This window comes from Anopheles arabiensis, chromosome 2 (assembly GCF_016920715.1).
Source record: "Anopheles arabiensis isolate DONGOLA chromosome 2, AaraD3, whole genome shotgun sequence".
NCBI lineage: Eukaryota > Metazoa > Arthropoda > Insecta > Diptera > Culicidae > Anopheles > Anopheles arabiensis.
The window spans coordinates 58,416,347-58,438,006 of NC_053517.1; the positions used below are offsets into that span (position 1 = coordinate 58,416,347).

A 21,660-nucleotide genomic window follows, 5' to 3' on the forward strand; every position below is an offset into this window, starting at 1 on the left:
TTACCTGGAACATCTGATCCGAAAGGTTACGTAAATTTATCGCAAACAATGTGAATTTTGATACATAAATTATGTATTTCAAGGGGTACACGATCCACAATTTATCTATATATATATAAACATCGTGTCACGGTGTTTGTTGCGAGCAACCTCCGAAACGGCTGGATCATTTTCAACGAAACTTCGCACACACCTTATGGTGGTATGAGAATAGGTTTTAAGATTTAAAAATCGTCCAGATGTTACACTAAACTTAATTTAATAATGATTTTCTAACTCCCATACAAAGAGCAGGATTGTTGTTGTGTTGTATACGGCACTTTGACACTTGGTGTGAGGTGCCTGGCGGTTTACACTCGATGATCGGATCCTGAGGGATATGGGCACGATACAACAATCCCAAGTAACAAAGCAATAATGGAATATTTTAGTTTTTTTTGGAATGATTCAGTTTGTCGGGCCAGCTAGTTAGTTAATAAAATATTAAGTAAAAGAAAATTTAAAAAAATCATGCATCAATATACTGCAATATATGTTATAAATAATATAAGCACACAAAAAAAATCTTTCACAAAGGATCCAAAAACAAAATGGTTAATTGAAGTGCAATTTTTATATGCCCTCCGATAAACGTTGCGTAGCCCTGTAACCTGGCCATTTTAACTAGTACAAGACAAAATAGAACGACCAATTGCATTAGCTAACAGATCACTAAATAAAACAGAAAATATTTATTCTACAACAGAAAAAGAAGCTTTAGTAATAATTTTAGCAGTAAATGAATACTATCCATATCTCTATGGTCTAAAATTCATATTGATAACGGATCACAAACCGTTGACATTTATCAAAACTTCCACCAAAAATTCAAAAATTCTTAGATGGAGATTGGAACTCAAAAACTTTGACTGGGATAAACAATACAAAGAAGGAAAAGCAAGCGTTGTCGAAGACGCTTTGAGTTGAAAAGATGAAACTAATAAATATATCTTGTCTTTCAGAAACAAAAAACAAGGCACCATTTGAAGAACGGAAGAACCATCTAGAAACGAAACAAATTTCATTTCAGATTCTCTACATAATAACCCACCAACATCTGAAAATGATTCAGACACAGTTCATTCAGCTGAAATTTCTGACAACTATTACATTCACTTTTTAGAAAGACCTATGAATAATTATCGTAAAAACATAATATTTAAAAATTCGAATATTGATTCAACAATTACAGAAAGTCCCTTTCCTAATTTTCGAAGAGTAGTCATCCGTAATATACTAGCCTTTCATAAATAAAACTGTGCTGTATATATACTCTATCAACAAGAAAAACTACTAACGGCACGTGAATTATTGAAATTTGTCAGTACTTTACAAATTGATTTAATACAACAATATATTACTACCACGATGCAAGAGCTTATACCGAAGCTTAGAGTCCAATGGTGTGGTTCATTTTGTCTCTTTGTTTTGATGTGTTTTTACATTTCGTGTAAGATCATTTTGCCTCATAGCAAGATCATTTTACCCCGTACAATACATTTTCACGACTTTTGACGTTGACTTCTAAAATTCATTTCAAACATGTATTTAATTGATATATTTTTGAGCGCCAAGTTAAAACATGAATAATAAATGCTTTTCTTTGTTAACCATTTGGGGCTTACTATTCTATAAGTAAGAGTTATCCCTTTTATTCTAGTGATTATTTTATTCTATGCAGTTCTATGCTGTTAATACTTACGTATTTAGCTAAAATAGTGTACACTTCATTTACGATACTAGTAACCATCCACATCACTGGTTCAAGTGCAACTGACAGCAAATTCACCACAGTAGCCGCAAGATAGTAAAACATTGTGATTATCTAACAGTATACAATTTATTTCCCTTTTTTCAAACCCCTGGTGTGCTGATAACGATAGAATGAGGTCAAACAAATAATCACAGAATGGCTGCTTCTGCGGTTTTCTACCCAACCGCTCAATTGAAACTAACCCACTTTCTTTATTGAGCACCTGCTATCCTGCAATCGGCAACAGAAAACGGGTAGTCATAATTTTACACCGACCTTAGCGTTGCCTTTGATACCGTAAATCAGGGGTCTTCAAACTTTTCAGCTCACCGCAATTGCTTCGTATATAACGTTGTTGAGGACCATTTTGACGGTACTTTTGGTAATGTGAACGTTTGAATTTCGATTTGATTTAAAAATACTTAATTAATATTTTAAATTTCTACATTTTTCGTTTATACTAACTTGCTTTTTGTCTTGGTTTAGTGCAAATAAAAAATTGATGAAAATTTTCGAAATAATATGATATTTACATAATCCTTTAAAATATCATCGCGGGCCGCATGCGACCCGCGGGCCGTAGTTTGGAGACCCCTGCCGTAAATCACTCAATGCTAATCTCAAAACTATCAAGCTACGGAGTAAATGGGGCGTTAGTTCAATGGTTCTTCTGTTATTTAAGTGATAGGCGCATTACAGTCAATATTTCCTCTTGTCTATCTACAACATTCATCAAAACGTCCGGGGTTCAATAAAGCAATATTCTCGGCCCTTTTCTTTTTAACATTTTCATAAATGTTATTATATACGCCATAGCAGATTACGTTGTTTATCATAGATGATATCAAAATTTTACTTAACCGGTCAAACCAGTTGCTTAACTCTCTAAAACTATTTGACAGTTTTACAAATCGATTTAACTCGTTGTGTAATTTCAATAGTATGCGTCTAAGCATATCAAAATGCTCTGTTATATCGTTCACTAGGAAAAGATTCAACCCATTATTGGGGGCCTTTCCGTTTTAAGCTCGTAGGCTGAAATTTCAGCCTGTCAGCTGTTTGCATTGTATATCAGTTTTCGAGTAGCTATCTTATTGAGTATAATATACAGGTGGGCTTATCCCAAGGTGTATGAATTTTGAAGACTGATTTTTATCGCTTCTGTTGCTGAATGAAGATTTTAAGAGTGTTTTGTGTATTCGTCATGCCTTCAGAAAGCTTGTTTGAACAAAAGTTTTACCCATCCTGTCAAAAGTGATATTCAAATTTGGTTATAAAACATGCTATGAGACCACCTGGGCTACATACACTTTGATTCTGGATTCCACCACGTGATCTCTTTAATGCACCTTGGGATAAATGTAAACAAACCTGTGTTTTCGAGCAGGTACTCGAATCTAATTCTAGCTTTGTGGCTAGAATAATCTAGACTGAAAATTGCAGGCTAGTTTTTTGTGTGGTTTTGTATGGAGTGTTTACATGATTTCAGCCTCCAACTGTCAAACTCCATACAAAAAACTAACTAGAATCGTGAAGGCCCCCATTTACGGTAAAAATTGATGATGGATCAGTGCCGCGTACAAATTAATTCCGCGATTAAAGCGTTCATTTGCATAGCAGACTAAAGTTTTAGAACCTCTATGAAGCAATATTATCAAAAGCTTTCCATTTATTAGGCTTCGTTTTGCGTGTTGCGAAATACTTCAAGCTTCCATCTAGTGTAAAATCTCTACAGGAAAAGTAACAACTGTGTTCAAATTAGGAAATTTATGTTTCTTTGAACGACGCATCCGGACCATCTTTGGCGGTGTGTTCGAGCATAGAGCGTGGAGGAGAAGGATGAACCACTGTAGAATGCATCTTCTCGAGTAAGCCGTTACTTTCCGATGATGATGTATAATTTAAATCTTTGCACAATGTACACAAGAAGTTCTTAAGTTGTATTGACTTAAATGTTGTTTCATGGTCAGTGATTACCCTTTAAACATTGCGAGGGATGCAATTGGTGTCATCTGCTCCAAATTTTAAGGTTTTTAAAATAATATTTCCTGTAAATTCACAGTAAAAAAATGACGTCCTTTAATGCTGCTTATCGTTAATTTTGCTAAACTTCTTCTGTAGTGTTTCAAAAATAACTTTGAATTTAATAATGAAGATAAAAAAACGTACTCTTAACGACAACCAAAATAATTTTCCAAAACTGTTGTACGAAAATTATTTTTGAAAAATATGCTTTAGAACTATTCTAGTTTCATTCCCACACTTAGCGTTGCCCGAAACAGACGTGTTTTTTTTGTTTGCGGAGCTCGAGTGGCGTATACAAATCGTTCAGAGTTGTAACAGTGCTAGTGTCCGTGCAGAACAAGGCACTACATTGCCGAGCTTTAAAAACAAATCGCTCACCCGATCCATCGTCATGGATTGTGGTAAAAAGCGACGTGGAAGACCACCAAAAGCATCAACAATACGTCACAATATTGGCAACAACAATGTGACGGTAGAAACCAGAAATTCGTTCGAGTTACTAAGTGATAGTGAAGATCTTCCTCTCTCCTCGTACAATGCGAGAGCAAGTGTGCGTAAAACCGAACGTGTACCTCCAATCGTCGTGACCCGCACATCTGTAGGCGATGTCCATCGTAAAATAACTGGTGTTGGTGTAGTTAATTACACAACAAATACTACCGTGAAAGGTATCGTAGTGCATGCTACAAACACGAGTGATTTTCGTAAAATAATCGAGGAATTCAAAAAAAACTTCGACGCACTTCTACACACATCAGCTTAATGACGAAAAAACCACAAAAATTGTCATCTTTGGCCTCCCAGATTATCGTTTGGAAGAAATCAAAACAGCACTGGAAGAAGTGCATGTAAAACCAACGGCGATAAAAAATTGCAGATTTGTAGAAAGAAATTCGACGATCAGATGATGTATCTATTACATTTTGTGAAGGGTTCAATAACCCTTAGTGAACTCAAAAATATTCGAGCAGTGAACCACTATCGCGTATTTTTTGAATATTATACATCTGCAAGCGGGCCAATGCAGTGTAAAAATTGCCAGCGTTATGGTCACGGTAACGCAAACTGCCACCGCCCACCTGTGTGCGTGAAATGCGCTGGTTCACACGCATCCAAATCCTGTCCGCTTAGCGTAATTACTACTAGCCCAGACGGTAAAATAGCGCCGACAAAGCTGCGCTGCGCTAATTGCGGTGACCACCACACAGCCAATTATTCAGGCTGTCCTACACGTGTAAGCGTAACTAAAACAACTAAAGCGCCACCTAAGACGAAAGAATTCAAATACAACGAAAACAGTTTCCCCTCAATAGGAAATCCGCCCAAGCTATGCCAAGTGCCGATTAACTATTCAAATGTGTTCAATTCAAAGAAAAACACTTCTACAGGAGATTTCGACATAAATTTTGAAGAAATAGGCCAAATTGTCGAAGACGTATTTACACATTTAAGCGAATGTCGCAACAAAAAAAGATTTAATTTCCGTAATAGTACAGATAACAGCTAAATATTGTTTCTCCAATGGCAAATAAAAAGGGTTTAAAAATCATGTATTGGAATGCCAATGGCATAGCCAGCAAACAACATGAATTTTTCAACTTCATGGATGCAAATAAGATACAAATAGCAGCTCTTAATGAAACATTCCTTAAATGTAATATGCGTTTTTCACATTGCAATTATATTATACATAGACTAGATAGAGAAACTACAACAAAAGGTGGTGTAGCTATAGTAGTCAGTCAAAATATCACCCATAAATTACTTCCTTCATTCAAATTAAAATCACTAGAAGCCATAGGCATACAGTTACAAACTGATAGAGGAAAAATAAGTATAATATCAGTATATAATCCTGGAGCAAACAGAGATTGTGAGAGTTTTAAAGCAGACGTTAACCTATTGAGTGCTATCCCAAACAGTTATTTCCTTTGTGGCGACTTTAACGCTAGGCACAGGCTATGGAATTGCCAAAGTGCAAATCGGATGGGAAAAACCCTTTTTTGAAACTTTACAAAGAGGAAATTTTTCGATTCACCATCCACAAAACCCTACATACTTTCCCAGTGATGAAAATCGAAACCCATCCACTATTGATCTCGTTCTCACAAACAATTTACACCAGATAACATCACCACGAACAATAACCGAATTTACATCCGACCATCTTCCGGTTATCTTTGAAATTTCCTTAACCAATAGCTTTAAACCATGTGGCAACAGTATTCCAAACTACTCCAAAGCAAATTGGACAGGGTATCTGTTGGGAGCCACCCTGTACAAGCCTTGACAGAGTTCGTCATGCGCCCGATGTTAGGCGACCGTATGCGTGAAAGCACGATCGACGCTCTTCGGGATAGAGAGATCGTTCTCTTCTCTCCCGACCGGCTAAGGCAAAGGACGTATCGTTTGGTCCGTGTGTAAAATATTACATTATATTAATAAAAGTTATTGTTGTAGATCGAAGATACAAAAGTGGCGACGAGAATAATTCTGGCGAGCTGTTTCCCGTGATTTTATCGATTTTGATTTCTATTTTACCCGTTTTCTGTGTAAACGGAGGATCCGTGTCTTTGACCTGATGGAACGAAAGCTTCAATTGGATCGCGACAACCTGTGGGAAATGAACACATTATTGATGCTCTAGCAAAACACATACAAGAGTTCCACTATGATCCGGAGGATGCTGTTACATTCAGTGCTTGGTTTGCGCGATACGAAGATCTCTTCGAAAGGGATGCGGAACGTCTGGACGATGTCGCGCGAGTGCGTCTTTTGTTGCGGAAGCTGGGTGCAGCGGAACACGAGCGATATGTAAGTCACATTCTTCCAGCTAAACTAAATGATTTCGATTTTAGATCGACGACTGGCAAGCTGAGAAAATTATTCGGTTCTCCTGAATCCGTCATCGCCAAACGGTACCGATGCTTGCAGATGTGTAAATTGCAGGAAGAAGACTACATGACTTACTCGTGCCGCGTGAACAAGGCTGTTATAGAATCCGAGCTGGGAAAGTTATCCGAAGAGGAACTAAAATGTCTAATTTTTGTATGTGGTCTGAAAGACGACAGTTATTCCGAGATTCGCATAAGGCTCCTAAATCGACTAGAGAAGAAAAAGCGATAAAACGGTAACGGATATGGCCAGTGGCGTATTTAACGGTAAGCAAAGTAAGCAATTGTGGGGGCCCCGTCAATGAGGGGCCCCGGAATCTTTAGTCCATTATCCATAACAGTTGATAGAATATGGCACTGTAGTAGCAAGGAGGGCCCCGTGGGTGATGGACGTTGGGGCCCCGCGCTAGACGAACCCTAAGCACCCCCCCCCCCCCCCGGCAGCAAGCAAATTTAAGTTGAAATGTTACATAATCAAAGACAGATGCCGAGTACCCCCCCAGTAATCATGTACAAAGGGGCCTCAACGCTTCTTACTGCTTAGGGCCCCCGACACTGTAAACCCGCTGCTGGATATGGCAGAAGAGTGTAAACGGATGGTGAACTTGAAGCGTGATACGGCAATGATAGGCGAGGGAGAGAAGAGTGTGAGCATCGTTCGTGGATCCCGTGAAAAATACCCTAAGAAGGAGCACCAAGCGTGGAAACAGCCGAATAAGCTAAATGCAATAAAATGCTGGCTGTGTGGCGAAGGGCACCATGCGCGAAAGTGTTTCCACAAGTCCTATAAGTGCAATAATTGCCATAGATACGGACACAAGGAAGGGTACTGCGAGTCAGCTTTGAGATGGGCCAATAGAAAGAAGCGATGCGTGAAATCGGTGATCGTGAATAGGGTGAATAGTGCTAGCCGTGGCCGTGTAAATTTATTTTTGAATAACACCCAGATCCCGATGATGGTAGATACCGGAGCCGATATAAGCATAATTTCGAGCAAGCAGTGGCACGCAATCGGTAGCCCTGCATTAATTCCTGCAAGCGTGAAAGCGAGGACGGCGTCTGGTGATCCTTTACACATTTTGGGCGAGTTCCAATGTGATATAACAATTGGCCAGCAGTGCAAGTGTTGTACAATACGGGTGACAGAAGCTGACCTAATGTTGCTGGGAGCGGATTTAATGGACACATTTGGTCTTTGGAATGTTCCTTTGGCATCAATATGCAGTGAGATAAATGTCGTAGAAGCAAGCGAGAATACGAAGACCCTGCAAAAAGCTTTTCCTGCATTATTTTCGTCGAAGCTAGGGCGATGTACGAAAGGTTGTGTGAAGTTGATGCTGAAAGGAGTGACACCAGTGTTCAGACCCAAGCGACCCAAGCGTATGCGATGTTGCAAGCAGTCGACGATGAGCTTCTGAGGCTGGAAAATGATGGCATTATTACACGAGTGGAATATTCGGGTTTGGCAGCACCCATTGTAGTGATACGCAAGGCGAATGGAACCATCAGCATCTGCGGAGATTATTCAACGGGTTTGAATAATGCTCTAATGGCGCACCAGTACCCACTGCCATTACCCGAGGAAATTTTTGCCAACTTGAGTAATTGTGTTGTGTTTAGCCAGATTGACCTCTCTGATGCATTTTTGCAGGTAGAGGTAGATGAAAATCATCGCGGAATTTTAACGGTCAACACGCATCGAGGTTTATTCCGATATAACCGTTTACCACCCGGAGTCAAGGCAGCGCCGGGAGCGTTCCAGCAGTTAATCGACACAATGTTAGCTGGCTTGGATGGTGTCGCAGCATATATGGACGACATCGTAGTTGGAGGCAAGGACATGGCAACCCATAATGGCAACCTGCGAGCGGTTTTGGAGAAGCTGCAAGAGTATGGATTTACCATACGCGCAAGTAAGTGCAATTTTTATAAATCCCAGATTAAATACTTGGGCCATCTATTAGATGGAAAAGGGTTACGTCCAGATCCGGACAAGATTAAGGCAATTTTAAAATTGCTGCCCCCTACTGATGTGCCGGGAGTGCGGTCATTCCTAGGAGCCATAAATTTTTACGGCAAATTTGTCCATAATATGTGAATACTGCGACATCCTCTTGATGATTTGCTCAAGGAAGGAAAGGTTTTTTGCTGGACGCCACAATGTCAGCATGCCTTTGAGCAATTCAAGAAGATTTTATCTTCAGATTTGTTATTAACGCATTATAACCCACGGCTCGACATAATTGTTTCGGCAGACGCTTCATCGATTGGATTAGGAGCTACTATATCGCATAGGTGGCCGGATGGAAAGATAAAAGTAGTCCAACACGCATCGCGAGCACTTACAGCAGCTGAGCAGCGTTATAGCCAACCTGATCGTGAAGAGCTAGCGATTATTTTTGCCGTAACTAAATTTCACCGTATGCTGTTTGGATGACATTTTCTTCTACAAACAGACCATCAACCATTGCTCCGAATCTTTGGTTCGAAAAAGGGTATACCTGTATATACCGCAAACCGTCTACAGCGTTTCGCTTTGACATTACTGCTTTATGATTTTGAAATAGAGTACGTACCAACTGAGAAGTTCGGAAATGCAGATGTGCTATCCCGGTTGATGGATAAACATGAAAAACCGGAACAAGATTTTATAATTGCCAGTATTGAACTAGATAATGATGTCGGAGCCCTTGTGAAAAATGCAGCGAAGAGTTTACCGCTGGCATTTGAACATGTAGCGCGCGAGTCGCATAACGACCCTTTGCTTCAGGTCGTGTATAACTACATACAAAGTGGGTGGCCAAAGAATATAGATAATGCGGAATTGAAATACTTCTACGCGAGACGAGAGTCCCTTTCAACAATTGAGAATTGTATTTGTTTTGGAGACCGGTTAGTGATTCCTGCGTCGCAGCGTCGGCGGGTGCTAGAAATGATGCACTGTGGTCATTCAGGAATCGATCGTATGAAAGCTATAGCACGAAGTTATGTTTATTGGCCATTGATAGACGCGGATGTTGAGAAACTTGTAAAGTTATGCAAATCGTGTGCTTTAGCAGCTAAATCGCCAATTCATAGCTCTCCAATATCATGGCCGAAAACTGATGTACCATGGCAGCGTGTTCATATAGATTACGCTGGACCTGTAGATGGTGTCTACTTTCTTCTGGTGATTGATTCTTTTTTCTAAGTGGCCTGAAATTATTTCGACTTCAAGTATATCCACTAATGCAACCGTCACTATGTTGAGAGGATTGTGTGTTAGATTTGGCATGCCTAACACGATAGTGAGCGACAATGGTAGGCAGTTTACCAGTGCAATTTTTGCCGATTTTTTTAACACTAATATAATCGAGCATATTAAGACTGCCCCATATCACCCTCAGTCGAATGGGCAAGCAGAAAGGTTTGTTGATTCCTTTAAAAGAGCGCCCAAAAAGATAAAGGTGGGGAAGGTGTCATTACAGGAAGCCTTAGATACGTTTCTCCTGACCTACAGAAGTACACCGAACAAGCAGCTAGAAGGAATGCGTACTCCAGCAGAGGTCATGTTTGAACGAAAAATCCGTACTTGCTTGGAACTGCTGCGTCCCCCAGTACAAGTTGAATCAATGAGCAGGCAGATGCCACCCAGAAAGTTACACGTTGGTGAAACGGTTTATGCTAAGGAGTACCGAAATAATTCCTGGAGTTGGATTCCTGGTGAGATCACCAAACGGCGTGGAAACGTAATGTATGAAGTACAGAACGCAGCCCGAAAGAAGTGGCGTTCACATATCAACCAGCTACGACCACGATTGTATATCGGTACACATACTGTCCAACCAGACGCTACGGAAACTTCAATGGCTTTGAACATTTTATTGAATGAATGTCGAAGCACTGTTAGTGACAGCTTTACCTCGGCGGTGTTACCTCCTGGGATTTCTGTGCCATCGTCATCGTCATCGTCTTTAATGTCAGCGTCTTCGTCATCGTCGTATTCGTCTTCGACGTCGTCTCCGTCGTCTTCATCGTCATCCCCGTCACTGTTACCTTTCATGTCTGAATCGTCTCCGTCCCTTTTGTTATCGTCAAATAATACGGATGTTCTAAGTTCTCCAGATTTCGCTACAGCTGACAGTGCATCATCGCCTTCACCGGTGCAGCCCCTACGTCGTTCTACGCGTGTTCGAAGATCGCCACAGTGGATGCGGTCGTACCAGAGAAATTGAAGAGGAGGGATGTTGGGAGCCACCCTGTACAAGCCTTGACAGAGTTCGTCATGCGCCCGATGTTAGGCGACCGTATGCGTGAAAGCACGATCGACGCTCTTCGGGATAGAGAGATCGTTCTCTCCCCGACCGGCTAAGGCAAAGGACGTATCGTTTGGTCCGTGTGTAAAATATTACATTATATTAATAAAAGTTGTTGTTGTAGATCGAAGATACAAAGTATCAAAAATACATTTCCCAACACATAGAGCTGTCAAACTTGAATTTAGCTAAAATTAACAATGAAAAACAAATTGATCTCATGGTAGCCTTTTTTTCTAAACTAATCAGCACTGCACATAGCAAATTTGTACCACTAACTAAAATAGACCGATATAAATTACACCTGTTCTCACTTTCCTCTGAATCTTTATCCGGTTGCTATGGATCGCAATCCATGAGATTGGATCGCAATCAACTACGTCTGAATCGTTTGCAACTACGTCTGAATCGTTTTCAGTTACGTTTGGATCGCTCTCAGCTACCTCTGGATTTTACGGTAGCTCGCACAAATTTCGTTTTAGCACACCGTTTATTTGGTGACCGCGGGACACATTTGCACCCCAAGAAAAGAACTGAACAATTAATGCATTCAATTATAAAATCTTATCGTATTTTTGGTTATTAGACCAAGTCTTCCAAACAAACCAGCACAATCTTCTTCTTTTTAGCGTAACGACCTACGTGGTCATTTAGTCTTGTTCAGCGTTTCGAGGTATAGCCGGATATTCCATCTTTAGAATGGAGGAAATCTGTTCTGATGCGTAGAAGCAGACAAATCTGTCAAATGTTCTTTATAGCTCAAAAATGGGGTTTTAACACATATTCTCAATTGGGTTCAAACATAGAACAATACGAAATTGTTGCTTTTCAAATTGTCTGTCATGAGGAGAATCGTGAGGTACGCCGAATGGTCACTAAATAAACTTTGCGCTGCAACGAGATTTACGCGAGCTACCGTAAAATCCAAAGGTAGCTGAGAGCGATCCAAACGTTGCTGAAAATGATCCAAACGTAGCTGCAAACGATTCAGACGTAGTTGATTGCGATCCAATCTCATGGATTGCGATCCATAGCAACTGGATAAAGATTCAGAGGAAAGTGAGAACAGGTGTAATAATCCCTGAGGCTACACTAAACAAAATGAAATACAGAAACCAATTAAGGCGCCGATGGCAAAGAAATAGGTGGAACCATGCTTTAAAAAATGTGTAAAAAACCTTAGCAAAACAAGTTGAAGAGGAAATATCCCTGATCAGAAACAATGCTTGGTCTACCAACTTATAAAAAATGAACAAAACACGTAATAATACTAGGCTATGGAGATTTGTTCGGATCATGAATGGAGACAGTAAAACTATACCCCCAATGAAAGAACATGGAAATTTCTTACTAACAAATCCTGAGAAATGTGAAGCCTTAAAAGCTCACTTTGAAAACGCTAACAATACCACCATACAAACAAAAAGCTCTCAGGAGCGCTTAGTTAAAAAAAAACACTAGATGAATTCAACAACTTTCACTCCTTACCAGCTAACTTAGATAAAGAATTAATTAAACCAAAAAACTTTGTCAAATAATTAAGAAACTACAATCAAAAAAACCAGTAGGTATTGATAACATTAATAACACGGCTAAAAAGAAAATACCGATGCAGGGAATAATTTACTTGACATTTATCTTAAATGCATGCTTAAAATTATGCTACTTCCCTAATGATTGGAAAAAAGCAAAAATAATTCCTATTCCAAAACCAAACAAAGATCCCAGCGATACTAAAAACTAAAGACCGATAAGCCTCTTGAGTTCCCTGGGAAAAATCTTTGAAAAACAAATTGCTGATCGCATAAAAAAACACATTGACATTCACAACATTATCCCAAAGTACCAATTTGGTTTCCAAGCTGGACTATCCACAACTCACCAATTACACAGATTAACAAACACTATAAAATCACAAAGAGACAATAAGAAGTCAACAGGATTAGCATTACTAGACCTAGAAAAGGCTTTTGATACGGTTTGGCATGAAAGATTGTTATTCAAACTTGTATCCTTCAATTTTCCTCCAAATCTGATTCGACTTATCACTTCATTTCTCTCAGGCTCGGTTCACATAAATAATTTTACCTCCACACCGTTCTACCCATTAGCAGGTCTTCCTCAAGGAAGCGTACTGTCACCGATTCTGTTTAATATTTACACATGCGATATTCCAAAAATGAAAAATGTCAAACAATACTGTTTTGCCGATGACTTTGCGATTAGTTCCTCTGCCAAATGTCCAAGAACAATTATAAAAAGCCTAAACAAAGGACTAAATGAGTATGTAAGATACTGCAAAACATGGAAGCTGAAAGTAAATGAATCTAAAACGGAAGCTATTTTTTTCTCGCGTTGCACAAGTAGAAGAGAGTTGCCAGATAGAAAATTAAACATTAATAATAATGAAGTGGAATGGAAAAATGAAATTAAATATTTGGGGGTTACACTCGACAAAAGGTTAACATTCAAAAAACATATTGAAAATAGAATACTCTCTGCAACAAAAACCTCATTATCTCTATATAGCTTTACTAACAGGAATTCAAAACTAAACTTAAAAAATAAGCTTTTGCTTTATAAACAAATCCTACGACCTATATTATTATATGCATACCCATTTTGGGAAAAAAGTGCCTCTACGCACTTGAAGAAAATCCAAGTGTTCCAAAACAAATTTCTTAAACGAATCCTAAATTTACCACTTTGGCATAGTACTAGTGACATTCATCAAAGAACAAATATGATAAAAATAATACAATATGCTGATCTACTATTAGAAAAGTATAAAACAAATTGTACGTCCAGCCCGTGGCGATTTGTAAATAGGTTATATTAAAGTAAATAGACTAGATTATAAATTTATGCAATAGAGAAAAGAGTAGTGTGGATAAGGTTGAGACTAGATTCTCTTTCGTTATCATTTTTTCTTAGACTATAAGTGCTCAATGTGACCAGGGTTTTTTCAATAAAACGTTTCCCTGCAGAAGAACTCCATGATGAACTCATAATGAACCTTTGACTGCGATGGCTATTAGATTTAATGCACATTATGACTCTTTTGACTGGAATTCCCTAAGTTAACCTGTTTTTCTTGCTGTGATACTCTGTGTTATTTATTTTGTGCTGATGTTACATTGTACCTTGCTTTATGTTTACATGCTTTACATGCTTTATGTTATTATAAGTTTAGTTTATAAGATCAGTGATAAGGCCAATGATGGCCAATCACTTAACATTTACAAATAAACAAATAAACTCCACTCTAACGCGATGGCTGAAACATGATCTATATCATGACGTGCAAACTGTTAAATTTATCCAGTATATTGTGTAAAAGGCACAAAAGGTCTAATATCAATCAGAGCTCCACTATATTGTAAATAAAAATAGTAAACAATGACAAAATAAATAATAATAATAATAATAATAATAACACTATCCTAGTTAAGGTTAAAATCAAGAGGGTAAAACTACAATGAAAAAAATAACCCCTATGTCTGCATGTCAACTACTGTGCGTAAAAGTCGCCGATACAGCCATTGGTCAACACGACATCGGGCACCGTCAACAGATTACAGAACGCATCCCAGTTAATTAGTTTCCAGTTAGATCGAGTTAAATAGTTAGTTTCCAGTTAATTTAAGACTTATATGTATATTTACACATATATATAATTATAGTAACTGTTGGAAACTCGTGAGTGCCCAACAGTCTGTCAGGTGACAACGCTAGAGAAGAGAGTGAGAGGGAGGATAAAAACGGTAAATTAGGAGATAAGGAGGAGGGTTGGTCCGCCCCTAACCAGTTAGTTGAAATTCGACAATCGGTACATGTGGACTAATTTTTTGATTTAACCTCATACCACAGTAAATAAAGTGTTTTCTCTAAAAAAATCCACCGCGTTTTTCAACAGTAACACTATGGGCGCACATAGATTACCATAGTTAGAAGCAAGATGACGAAGCTGTGAAGTATTTGACAGAGTAATACAAACGCGTCTCACGGACTGCTCGAACTCGTTATGCCCGGAGGAATAACGTAGCCTATCGTGCACTCTATAAGTGTTCGGAATGCGTTCAACAAGAACAATATATAAATGTTCTGTTCGTTATCTAATGTGTATTGTAAACAAATTTTGACTCGAGAGGGCTTCATAGTCTATCGATTAATTAATAAACTAAACTAAACTATATCAATCTTTGCGTTCAACCTTCACCCAGTACGGTTCGATAATAAAGTGTGTTTAAAATAAATAACGACACATAATTGGCGCAGCCAGTAGTAGTCTGGTGTTAGTAAGATTAAAAAACAGTGCAAGTGTAGAGAAGTGAAAATCTCACAATAAGAGTATCCGGAATTCGTTCCGTCCCATAGCGATCTTTAAAGCTACGGCGATTGGCGATACCGCCGTTTCTTATCACCCGGACGATAACGACCTCACACACACTAGTGATGGGTAACCGGAATCGCACCCACGGCTCGGAATCGCTTCCGAGCATTGCTACTCCGGCTCCGATTCCGAAAAATTCAAATCGTCGATTCCGTCCAGAGCCGTCGGAGCCGTCCGGAGCCGTCGGAGCCGTCCGGAGCCGTCCGGAGCCGTCCGGAGCCGCTAGTCGGCAGCTGGAGCCGTCGGAGCCGTCGGAGCCGTCCGGAGCCGTCGGAGCCGTCCGGAGCCGTCGGAGCCGTTGGAGCCGTCGGAGCCGCTAGTCGGCAGCTGGAGCCGGTTGGAGCCGTCCGGAGCCGACGGAGCCGACGGAGCCGTCCGGAGCCGGTCGGAACCGTCGTAGTCGTTGGAGCCGACAGAGCCGTCGTAGTCGATGGAGCCAACGGAACCGGTTGGAGACGTTGGGGTCGTCGGTGCCGTCGAAGCCGACGGAGCCAGTTCGAGCCGTAGGAGTCGTTGTAATAGTCGGAAGTCTTCTGAAGCGCTTTAATTTCCCGATATCAGCGATGATTTCATTTAAAAAACAGCTTACGAGTAAAAAAATAGTCTTCTTCATTTATTGCTCTGAAGTTTTTTTGTATTTTTTTAAACAATAGAGTCAAAAACAATTGTTTGCTCCGTATATATAGGGAAAAATTATGAATCAAACTTTTATTGATCTTTATTTTCATAAAAGATGGACGGATGATTGATAGTTATATTCTTTGTCTTGTCCATGTGCCATCATGTTATGTGCTCCGGACAGCTCCGACGGCTCCGGACGGCTCCGACGGCTCCAACGGCTCCGCCGGCTCCGGACGGCTCCGGCTGCCGACTAGCGGCTCCGGACGGCTCCAAACGGCTCCAGACGGCTCCGAGGTCGGAGTTTTGCACCTACCTTCCGGAACCGCTTCCAATTTTGGCGGAGTTATTCGGAAGCGATTCCGGATTTTTGTTGAATTTACCCATCACTAACACACACAAGCGAACGGAACGGTAAGGTAAGCTTTTAACAGCACGTGTTAAGCGCTAACAAAAGTGAACAAAGAGCCGGGCAATTAACCTGTCCGCTCCTAATGTGGAGAAGCAATTCTGAAATAACTACAGTCTGTTCCCGAGTTACACGGTTCTCGACTTACGCGGATTTGGATATACGCGGTTTTTGGAATTTGACAGATTAAATGTCAAATCAGTACAATTTGCTTCAAGTTCGGTAGAAATTGCCTTTTGCTAACAAATTGAAACCGCTTAAAAGCCTGAAATATTAGAATTTTCTGTACGAATCATATCAAATAAATGATAAAGTGTATAAAAGTACTAAATTAAATAAAAAAAACTCCGAGCAATCAATAGTATTTTAGTCAAAAAAAGGGAAATTCGACTTACGCGGATATTCGAGTTACGCGGATTCGTCGGGAACGCATAAACCGCGTAACTCGGGACAGACAGACTGTATTGCTGATAATTCAACGGAAGAATAATCGCAAAGTTAATTAACTTTCGATCCTATTTCTATCGATATCGACATCGAAAATCTTTTATTGGAAAGCAACATGACAAATGAAGCTGAACTCACGGAACAGATTAAAAATCTTTCTATTGTGATAAACCATATGGCAGAAAAAATAACCCAGCACGAAAAACGTTTAAATAACACGGTTCATGTGCCCGAACAAATTGTAGAAATTGCAACTCAACCAACAGCGTCAACTGATTTTGGAAGTACAGTAGAACGTCGATTATCCGGGGACGGATTAACCGGCGGGCGGCTTAACCGTGCGCATAAATCTGACAGCTGTTCATACGTACGGCGAAAGTTTGCAGCGATAATCAATTGGGTAACCAGTTTCTTGTGCAGCTCTGTAGTGTCTAGGGGTATTTTTGATTCGTATTCATTTTTGTTCATGAACAGTTGTTAAACCTACAGTAATTGATTAAAATAATATTCTACTAACGATTAATCGATTGATTCTAGGTGAATTAATAATAAAACTGGTGAATTTCATTAGTTTTATATTCGTTTGACATTTATTGGACCATTATCCATGCAAATCGATTAACCGGCAACCGTCCGGTCCCGAGCTGCCCGGATAATCGACACTCTACTGTATGTTTAAAATACCCGATCCCATAAAAATGTTACCATTATTTAACGGGAATAAAAAACAATTAACGTGTTGATTAGTTACAGCTGTGGAAACATTAAAAATATTTGAAAGTATTGTGCCATCAAATACTTTTCGAATTTATTTCACTGCAGTACTCAATAAAATAGAAGGTCATGCAAAAGACGTATTGTGTGTTAATGGCACTCCTTCTAATTTAAGTGAAGTTAAAGCTATTTTAATAGACGCTCTTCTTCTTCTTCTTCTTCTTTGGGTGATGGGGTTTGTCCTCCTATGATGTTGTGGGACACCATCATCAGAGGTTGACCATCTTAATAGTTAGAGAGACCTTGCAGTCTATTTCTCTTTATTTTTTTTGTTTTTTTTCTCTTCGACGCTCTAGGAGACAAAAAAGAACTGTCATCTTGTAATTGTCAATTATGGCATAACCGTATGGAAGGAAGTGTTGACGAATATTATAAAAAAAACTAAACAGATAGTGGGGTCCTTTCCGTTTGAAGCTCGTAGGCTGAAATTTCAGCCTGTCAGCTGTTTGCATTGCATAGCAGTTTTCGAGCAGCTATCTAATTGAATATAATATACAGGTGGGTTTATCCCAAGGTGTTTGAATTTTGAAGGCTGATTTTTATCGCTTCTGCTTCTGAATGAAGATTGTAAGAGTGTTTTGAGTATTCGTCAAGCCTCCAGAAAGCTTGTTTGAGCAAAATTTTGCACCCGTTCTGTCAAAAAGTGATGTTCAAAATTGGTTATGAAAAAATGTTATGAGACCACCTGGACTACATACACTTTGATTCCAGATTCCACCACCTGATCTCTTTAATGCACCTTGGGATAAATGTAAACAAACCCGTGTTTTTGAGCAGGTACTCGAATCTAATTCTAGCTTTTAGGCTAAAATTTTCTAGACTGAAAATCGCAGGCTAGTTTTTTGTGTGGTTTTGTATGGAGTTATATGATTTCAGCCTCCAACTGTCAAACTCCATACAAAAAACTGACTAGAATTGTGAAGGCCCCCAGTGTTGGTAAACAGAGGAACACTAAACAGAGCAAAATACAGCGCACAATGGGAGGTAATTAATGATTTTATAGTGAGTATAGTTTAGCAGCATGCATAAGCGGATTACGCAAGCCCTATTTTGGCTATGCACAAGCCGCTCGTCCAAAAAAGCATCAAGGAAGCGCATGCTTTCTTGTGCACATTCACGTCTAACGAAAACAATAGAAACTTCGATACAGGAACTGGGTAATTTAAGGCAAATGATTTTTCAAACAATAAAATAATAAAAACACAATCATTAGCTATCAACAAACCTAATTCATATAAAATGGAACCAGGGAATAGTAAAATAGAACCGATGGAACTGAATGATGAAACTACTAAGAGCAGGTTGACGCGAAATAAGAGAAGCATCTCTTTATAACAATGAGATTGTTACCAATTCGGAAGATGACGAATTATTGGTAAATTTTTTTAAGGCACAAGGAAACCTCATGAAAAAATAGTAAATTATATTTCTTACATAGAATGCAAAAATTTAAAATCTGGCATTGGGGGCCTTCACGATTCTAGTTAGTTTTTTGTATGGAGTTTGACAGTTGGAGGCTAAAATCATGTAAACAACCCTACTAGCAATGAGAATGAAAAAGTGTGCGACTTTCAGGCGAGGGGCATGTAGAAGCATGGGGAGACGGTTGGAAATTCGCGGAATTGCTCGGAGGCGCGAGCGTGTTTTGATTTCTACACAGTTTTTGCACTCACACAATTACACATGTGTTAATGTGTGCGTTCACTTTCAGCCTGCGCGCTCAGTTTGGTTTTCTCGCAGCGGCATGCGGGTATCGGTGTCTCGCTCGCACTAGTGCAGCGAGTGTTCCTCTGTGCGCTCCCCTTCTTGCCACCACACGAAATCGTCAGTTCAGCTCAAGCGTTCGCCGTGAAAGGCTGCGCGCGTGTTAGCCTAAGTCCCGGGCGATCGAAGTTTCGCTAAGTGTTGAAGTGTTGTGCACATTGAAATGAAGCTGCGCTTATTTTTTATCATTTATCCTAAATGTGTGATTTGCGTTGCTTCATTTTAATATTTGTTTGCTGTATTGAACATCAACAACGGTATCCATGCAGTTAGGCGACTATTTTAAATACGACGATTTTTTTTTATATAAATAATGTGTGTGATTTTGTGGCAATATTGTGTGAAGCTATGTGTGAAAATGCCCCTTTATTTGCAATAAAAGTGATAAAATATAAACCAAGTTTGATGTGTTCAAGTTTTTGTTTTGATTCGGGTGCACCAAGTCCGAATGAAGGGAAGCGCACAGCGCGCTACGACAGAAACGAGCGGGAGGGGGTGTCAGTCCAGCGCAGCGCAATTCGCTGGAATCAAGTGGGAGGGGGTACCAGTTCAGCGCAGTGCAAGCCGAAAGAAACGGGAAGGAAGGGGTATGAGGAAAATACGATGAAACAGCGCGAGCGAGCGTTCTTTACAGCGAGAGCGCCTCGTGTATTTTAAAGGCAAGCAAGAGAGCGCATTCTCTCCGTGGTAGCGCTCCATCCGCCATTTTTAATTTCGAGCCCAAAACAACGGACTTTGGATCCGATCTTGGGCCGGGCCCCCACCGCGTGTTTCTACCTACCCCTCACCTGAAAATTTCGTTCTCTTTGTCTGTCGGGAATCCATACAAAACCACACAAAAAACTAGCCTGCAATTTTCAGTCTAGATTATTCTAGCCACAAAGCTAGAATTAGATTCGAGTACCTGCTCGAAAACACAGGTTTGTTTACATTTATCCCAAGGTGCATTAAAGAGATCACGTGGTGGAATCTGGAATCAAAGTGTATGTAGTCCAATTCGACTTACGCGGATATTCGAGTTACGCGTATTCGTCGGGAACGCATAAACCGCGTAACTCGGGAACAGACTGTATGGCTGATAATTCAACGGAAGAATAATCGCAAAGTTAATTAACTTTCGATTCTATTTCTATCGATATCGACATCGAAAATCTTTCATTGGAAAGCAACATGACAAATGAAGCTGAACTCACGGAACAGATTAAAAATCTTTCTATTGTGATAAACCATATGGCAGAAAAAATAACCCAGCACGAAAAACGTTTAAATAACACGGTTCATGTGCCCGAACAAATTGTAGAAATTGCAACTCAACCAACAGCGTCAACTGATTGGAACTGAACTGAACCAGGGAATAGTAAAATAGAACCGATGGAACTGAATGATGAAACTACTAAGAGCAGGTTGACGCGAAATAAGAGAAGCATCTCTTTATAACAATGAGATTGTTACCAATTCGGAAGATGACGAATTATTGGTAAATTTTTTTAAGGCACAAGGAAGCCTCATGAAAAAATAGTAAATTATATTTCTTACATAGAATGCAAAAATTTAAAATCTGGCATTGGGGGCCTTCACGATTCTAGTTAGTTTTTTGTATGGAGTTTGACAGTTGGAGGCTAAAATCATGTAAACAACCCTACTAGCAATGAGAATGAAAAAGTGTGCGACTTTCAGGCGAGGGGCATGTAGAAGCATGGGGAGACGGTTGGAAATTCGCGGAATTGCTCGGAGGCGCGAGCGTGTTTTGATTTCTACACAGTTTTTGCACTCACACAATTACACATGTGTTAATGTGTGCGTTCACTTTCAGCCTGCGCGCTCAGTTTGGTTTTCTCGCAGCGGCATGCGGGTATCGGTGTCTCGCTCGCACTAGTGCAGCGAGTGTTCCTCTGTGCGCTCCCCTTCTTGCCACCACACGAAATCGTCAGTTCAGCTCAAGCGTTCGCCGTGAAAGGCTGCGCGCGTGTTAGCCTAAGTCCCGGGCGATCGAAGTTTCGCTAAGTGTTGAAGTGTTGTGCACATTGAAATGAAGCTGCGCTTATTTTTTATCATTTATCCTAAATGTGTGATTTGCGTTGCTTCATTTTAATATTTGTTTGCTGTATTGAACATCAACAACGGTATCCATGCAGTTAGGCGACTATTTTAAATACGACGATTTTTTTTTATATAAATAATGTGTGTGATTTTGTGGCAATATTGTGTGAAGCTATGTGTGAAAATGCCCCTTTATTTGCAATAAAAGT

At 39.8% G+C, this 21,660-nt stretch overlaps 1 protein-coding gene across 2 annotated transcripts in view; it reads right to left on the reverse strand.

The window, feature by feature from the left end:
• Nucleotides 1-1,968, reverse strand: part of LOC120897845 (chitooligosaccharidolytic beta-N-acetylglucosaminidase) — a 42,155-nt gene extending 40,187 nt beyond the window's left edge. For both annotated transcript variants that reach the window (XM_040302981.1, XM_040302982.1), the window contains exon 1: nucleotides 1,742-1,968. The gene's annotated coding sequence lies outside the window, so the exon portion shown is untranslated. The remainder of the gene's footprint in view (nucleotides 1-1,741) is intronic.
• Nucleotides 1,969-21,660: the final 19,692 nt, after the last annotated feature.